Genomic DNA, 6,624 nt, shown 5'->3' with positions numbered 1-6,624 from the left:
TGCCAACAGAGGGAGAGATCGGACATCGGTTGTCTGAACAACTATAGTGGGCCACGTAAGGTGGGCCCCATAATTACACTAGTTATCAGTTAAAACATCAGATATGGGAGGAAGCCCTAAGACACGAGGGATCCATGTTAGTGGTGTGTATAGCGCATTCAGGCGTGGCACGAGCAAATAAACCTTGGAGGCGCTAAGGCTTGTTAGGGTTAGGGTTTCCAAGGGAGGCTGCATGCATGGCATGTGAATACTTAGGCCACCCACATAACAGATGGCGCCAGAGATTTGGTGCACAAGTCGGTACCCAGGCGACCATTCTGTTAGTCGTTGCATTCTAGTTAAGGGAAGTCCCATGTGCCAGATTATGCTAAGATTGTGTAATAGCGTCACAAGAACGTTCTCCAAGGAACCCTAGACATGGGTAATAGAACAAAGGTAAACCCTAGTTTCAACCTATATAAAGGGGACCAAGAACCCTAACAAGGTACACAGTTTCTAAGACTGAAACTACTTTATACACTTGGTGTTTCTTTACCCTAATACTGACTTGAGCGTCGGAGTGCAAATGGCCGTCAAGGCGCCCTTTGTCTTTGCAGGTGAGAGATTCTTCGATCAAGGAAGTTCGATTCTCAGGTGGAGATAGGAGGGCCAGAAACTACCGTTTGAGTCAACCGGCGAGAACATTTGGCCCCCACCGTGGGGCCCGATAAAACAAGGTCCCACTGACAATCGTGATTAAGAGTTTTACCAACGATATGAGGAGTACGAGGGAAGGATCTGTTGCTTGCCCGAGTGTTGCGCCCTCTGGAGGGGACAACGTCACCATGCAACAACTCATGGAGACCATGCACGCCCTCCAAGAGGCGGTAGCAGCGTTTAAGGTTGATGAGCACGTTGGCAGGCGCAGCGTTGGAATGGTTCGTCAGTCTCCCTGACGGACACATCACTACCTTCGACCAATTTGCGACGTTGTTAAGAGAACAAAATCTTATCAGCAGGGCTCCCCCTCGAATCTATTATGATGTCTTTGACATAATGCAGTACCAGGGAGAGTCCTTGAAAGAGTTATTGAACAGGTTTGGAGTCCACGTGGTAAGGCTGAAACCAACAAATGAGGCCATGACGGTGCACGCCTTCACTAAGGGAATGCTACCAGGACCCTTTAGTGAATCGCTCCTTAGATACTATTCGAAGACGTTCTGCGAGATCAGGCGTTGGGCTATGACGCATATCGTCACGGAAGATCGAGTCACAGAGAAACGTGGCTTCGTCGGTCTTATCCGACCTCGAGCAGCAGGTCGACCTCAACCCATGAGGGTGCATGAGGCGACGACTTAAAAGAAAGGACCGGGGAAGCAACAACCCTACGAGAAGCCCCAGACTGGAGCACGCGCACGGAGAGACCCGCCCCCCCAAACACAATTTTCGTATAGATCGCAAGGATGAAGGTGCCCCCGAAGACCGACAAAAGATTGGGGCCCAACAAGAATGCTTGGTGTGAGTTCAACCAAGCATATGGCCACCCCATACGTAACTGCTTATCACTACGGCACCAGTTGGACGAGCTTGTGAAGAGCGGCTTCTTGAAGGACTATCTCCTAGACTCGTAGGAGGATCAGGCGTTAGTGGCCGCAGGAATAGATCAGGGGCATGAGGTGCCCAACCATGAGGAGATCAAAACCATCTCTAGAGGATTTTCAGGAGGAGGATTGATGGAGATCAAGATGAAGAAGAGAATGAAGTTGAAGTTGAAGGATTACAAGGAGCAAAGCTAAAGAGTTAGGAAGTAGGCTTCAAATGTTTTCTCTTTTTGTAGTTTCTTTTGTATAAAATTTAAAATACATAGAGTAGTGTTTGGGAAGGTGCTAAAGAGGGAAACCTAAGACACCTCTTGTGTATAGCATCTATAGGCATTAGCTTTAGGAACAATCTAGAAGGTTCCTCTTCACTCTCCATTTTAGGCGCTAGAATTGGAAGAGTTATAGGCTACCTTGTAAAGCTTCTCTTGTAAGCTTCTTTTGTAATAGGTGATCGGTCCTTCTCCCTATAAAAGGAGGGCTTGAGTCTTTGAAATAATAGAATAGATTTTGTGAGTAAAGAACCTCTCCCAAATTGGTGAGTGAATTGAGAGAGACTTGTGTCTTTTTCTCTTCTAGTCTCACTACAAAAAATCGTGTAAAAAATGACAGTTTTAATATGGCGGTTATTAATAACCGCCACAAATTTCAGTATAATACGACATTTGATTAACCGCCACAATTATCTTTTAAAATATGTCATTTTCAACCGTCACAATTATCCTTCAAAATAAAAATAAATTTTTATACCCTCATTATTTCCAATTATTTTTAAAAATATTTTTAAAAATAGTTTTGGTAACCGAAAATTAGTTTATTCTTAATTATTTTTGAAAACTTTTTCTAAAACTTTTTTTTTATCACCCAAAACTTTTAAAAAGATTCCAAATTTTTTCTTATTACTAATTTCCACACTCTAACTTCCAAAACTTTTAAACAGATTTAAAAAAAATAAAAATTATCCTTCACTTCCAAAACTTTTAAACAGATCTCAAAGAAAATAAAAATTATTAGCGGCATTTATTTTTATCTAAATACTCAAAGCTTAATTTAAAAAATCCCTCATTCCCAACTTTCCCGAATGCTTGATAAACCCTACGTTCCCATCCTACGTTCAAAATACCTCAAACTTTTGACATCTAAAAATCAAGAACAAGCTTACACCTACTCGTGCTCGCGATTCTTCTTCCGTTTCTTCTTCCAATTTACGCGTACTCGTGCTCGGTAGCTGCGGTTTGTTCACCTACAATTTATTTTTCCTTTGATTTTATTCTTCTACGGTTCTTCTAAAAAATAAGGTTAGGGTTCTATTGTAATTTCTATTCCATCTTCCTGCATTCTGCTCCTCAATGAGTTGTGGTCTGTGATTCATTCTGTATTGTTGTACTGCTGTCATGTTTCAGGTAGTGGGAGTTCTGGAGCTAGATGGCCTCAGTCACAATGGCTCGTGGTAAGTAATCTATTTATGAGTAATTTTTCTATTCTATAAGCATTTTATCAGTTTTTAATTGTGCCTTTAGAAATATTTGGATATTCAAATCGTTACTTGATCCGTATTTGATTATGTTTTTAGAAGTTTTTAATTGGTTGCTTAGCGTTGATTCACTCTGAGCAATTGATCTTTGTTACCGCTCCTCTTCTTGTTTTAAAATGACATTTATATTGCTTTTATGCACATGTACAAGTGTTTTAGTAGGAGAATGTAGGATCATAATATGATGCCCAAGTCAGGAGTTTTTGCCACTTCCTGATCTTACGTAGAATCCCTTGACGCCCTTATGCATGAGTCAGTACCCTAAGTTAACAAATTTACTACGTCTTTGAAAATCTGTGCATCAAACAAGTAAGAATTATAATCCTAATCTGTGAACAATTCAAGAACGTCATTTTTATTTTTTTTCAATTTCAGAAGTTATGCATCTATATAACAACTGTTTCATTGTATTATATGCTATTTGTTAAGAGAGGAAAGATAGGAGAAAACTGGAGAGTGATGGTACACTATAATGTCTTGTCTTCAAAACTGTAATTAGAAATTAGTTATCATACTGGTGTGGAAGTTGGAAGATTAAATGTATGTGATGTTGTCAATTTGTAATTGTTGAGATGTTTTACTATTTTTCTTAGATGAATCATGCCATCGCATTGTGATTGTTGTTAAGAGGTTGGATATCTAAGTAATGCCATTGTGGCTTGTTTAATGCTCATACATTTGAATTTTTTGTTAGGCATAATTAGTATAATGCTCATACATTTGAATTTTCTATCAGGCATAAATAGTATAATGCTTTTCCTTTGAATTCTAGTGCTAATCTCAACATGTAGTGTCAGGCTGTTGCTCTGCTTTGGAGTTTGAATAGCTGAAACTAATTGGCTTTGAAGGACAAGGTGAACTTATTTTTGATGATATTTTCATGGTTGAGAATGTAGACTTGGATGGTAAAAAGTATGACAACGGTACGAGCACCTCTTATTTCTTTGTATCATTTCATTTCATTTTTTTTAAAGATCAATCTACTTTATAGTATGGGTCCCTTGGATATGCAAAGCTATCTTATTGAGTTGATAGTGTGATATTAATACTTGGGAGAAGTAGTGTTGTATGATTTTTAACTTGAAAGTTGCCTCAACACGAATAATCGATTATTAGAAACTATGACTCTATTCTTTTTATTGTTAGCGCTGTGGTATTTTATTATTATCCGAAATCATAATAGGTTTTCAGATAGATAAATAAAATGTTAGTTTTATTATCTTTGAACTATATTTCTAAATTTTAAATAAGCTTTTGCTAGTTTTCAATAAAATAAAATCTTTACAGGTTTGTTTCTCACATAAGTATAAGTCTAACTTGACTGTAACTGGTAGATTCTTGCAGAATCTAGAGGAGACCTTTTACCTGATCCTCGATTTGATGACATCAACAATATAGGTCTTGGTTTTCAGAACGATAGTGATTCTACTTCTTTTACACAGTAAATTTGTACCTTGTCAATTGTATGATGCATTTTCTTTCTTGATTGGTTTTCTATTGTTGACAAAATTTTGTATATTCGTATGCACTATATCTCTGGATGATCACATTTAAAAAAATTATTGTTCTATGTTTAAAGTTTAATCAATAAAAAAATTATTGGTAACAGAAATGGTAACATTTGGTAGGAAAATAGGTAGTGGTAATTGATTAGATTCCCGTGGGCATGTGTGATTGTGACACCTTCCCATATCATGATGATGTAGAGTAACCGTATGAGTGGGAAAAAGAAGCAGAGTAACAATACTTATGGTAGTTTGTCATTTCTTCCAGATTCTATGGATTATAATGTTCATTTGAATATTTATTGATTTATTTAAGTTGGATGTCACTTGTTTGGAATATTCTTACCCTTATGTGATATAAAGTTACACTTGTAAGTTTCTTGATATCTCCATGTTACCTCTTCAAAAACAAAGGATGAACTTGGTGATGTATAGTTATATAGGGAGTAAGTTTGTTACAATCATCTAACAGCTTCACAACCATCACTCCAAGTAAGTTTGTTTTAGTTAACTTTTTTTACTTCAGTTTAATATATAATATATTATATATTGACGTTTGGTTCTTAATTTGTTTGACATTTTAATTGGTATAATTCAGTCAATCTTGGGAGGATGTCTTTTGGGATATGAAGAATCGTCTTCCTCGAAGCATCTCAACATTGGAGTGGGAGAACAACTTTGTTTCTATTTACAGCAAGGATAATCCAAACTTGCTTTTCAGCATGTGAGTGTTGATTATTTTTAGCAATACCAATTCCTTTTTATCTTTCCCTTTTTTCAATGCATTCAAGCCTTTAAGAATATTTTACTGGCCTTGGATGTCTAATTTATCATGATTATGGTTGAAAATATAGTTTAATTGGTGAGTGAAACTGAATTGTGGATAGTCTGTAAAGAGGTCATCATTGGTTTCCCATGGTCTTTGTTTGTTTTCAGGGCTTATGACCTATTTTCGAGAGGCAAACTATGCATACCCAAGAGCTGTTAGATTTGCTAGTTAAATGTGAAAATAAAATTCAGGCTCGTATTAAGATTGGGCTCAACTCAAAGATGCCTAACAGGTAATTATTTCTTTTTTTTATGGTAGGTATATTAGTTGTTTCTTAATATTTTATTCATAAATAATGGGTTTTAATGTTCAAATATATGCTCCACTGTATCTTTTATCAGGTTCCCACATGTCATTTTCTACACTCCTAAAGAAATAGGAGGGCTTGGATTGTTGTCCATAGAGGTATACTGCGTATTAACACTCTGTTTCAAAAGGATAGGCACACTTTGGCTTATGATAAAGGATGGATAGTGCGCACTGATTTCAAGCAGTACCAAGTTCTGAAGCAAAAGCCCTTCCGGTGGACACATCAGAGCCACTATGGGAAGTTGTGGAACTTGAACAATTACCGAACTGATGTTACTTGAACTTTGTTGTAATTTTAAACTTGATTAGGAATGTATGAACTTTTTATGTGTTTTAATTTTCAATTATATAAACTTTTGAACATTATTATGTGTGCTTTAATTTTCAATGAAATGAATGGATGATTATAATTTTATACATTATTTTATTTTATTATGAAAAAGTGGTGGTTAAATTTTATAATTTTATAAACATGTACTGTCCCGTATCCGGGCCTTAACTAAGTCAAGGTCAAAGTCAACGACTGGAGAGTCAAAGTCAACGCAAGGCGTCACCTAGGTGGAGAGACGCCAAGTGCCAGCATCACCAAGACAAGGCGTCGCCTAGGTGAAGGCGCCGCCCAACCAGGGCGTCGCCAGATCAAACAGTGCTAAAGCAAGGCAACCACAGGGTGGTTCCCCGATACCCATGGGTAGGAAAGACCATGGAGGGAGCGATGCCGTGGGAAGGCCTCAGGTCCCGATAGCTCGGGGGAGCGATAAAGAGAAGGAAAAGGTGGCTTCAAGGCCATAGTGATAGCATCAGTGTAGGGCTGCCTGACTCGTGAAGTACCCCTTCCGCCCCAGAGACGCCTTTGGGACAGATACGACC

General features: G+C 37.9%; 1 long non-coding RNA gene across 2 annotated transcripts; it reads left to right on the top strand.

Annotated features, from left to right (window-relative positions):
* The first annotated feature begins 2,641 nt into the window (after window positions 1–2,641).
* On the top strand, window positions 2,642–6,117 carry LOC137810903 (uncharacterized). 2 transcript variants are annotated; one of them, XR_011080985.1, is made up of 7 exons: window positions 2,642–2,875; window positions 2,981–3,027; window positions 3,903–4,034; window positions 5,031–5,108; window positions 5,215–5,340; window positions 5,553–5,677; window positions 5,787–6,117. It is a non-coding gene; the product is annotated as an uncharacterized lncRNA (long non-coding RNA). The 2 variants fall into 2 exon arrangements; XR_011080986.1 differs by having other exon boundaries at window positions 3,884–4,034.
* The last annotated feature ends 507 nt before the right edge of the window (window positions 6,118–6,624 follow it).

This window comes from Phaseolus vulgaris, chromosome 2 (genome assembly GCF_000499845.2).
Source record: "Phaseolus vulgaris cultivar G19833 chromosome 2, P. vulgaris v2.0, whole genome shotgun sequence".
Lineage (NCBI taxonomy): Eukaryota > Viridiplantae > Streptophyta > Magnoliopsida > Fabales > Fabaceae > Phaseolus > Phaseolus vulgaris.
Note: the sequence above shows the minus strand (reverse complement) of the source record. Positions and strands in the feature narration are given on the sequence as shown.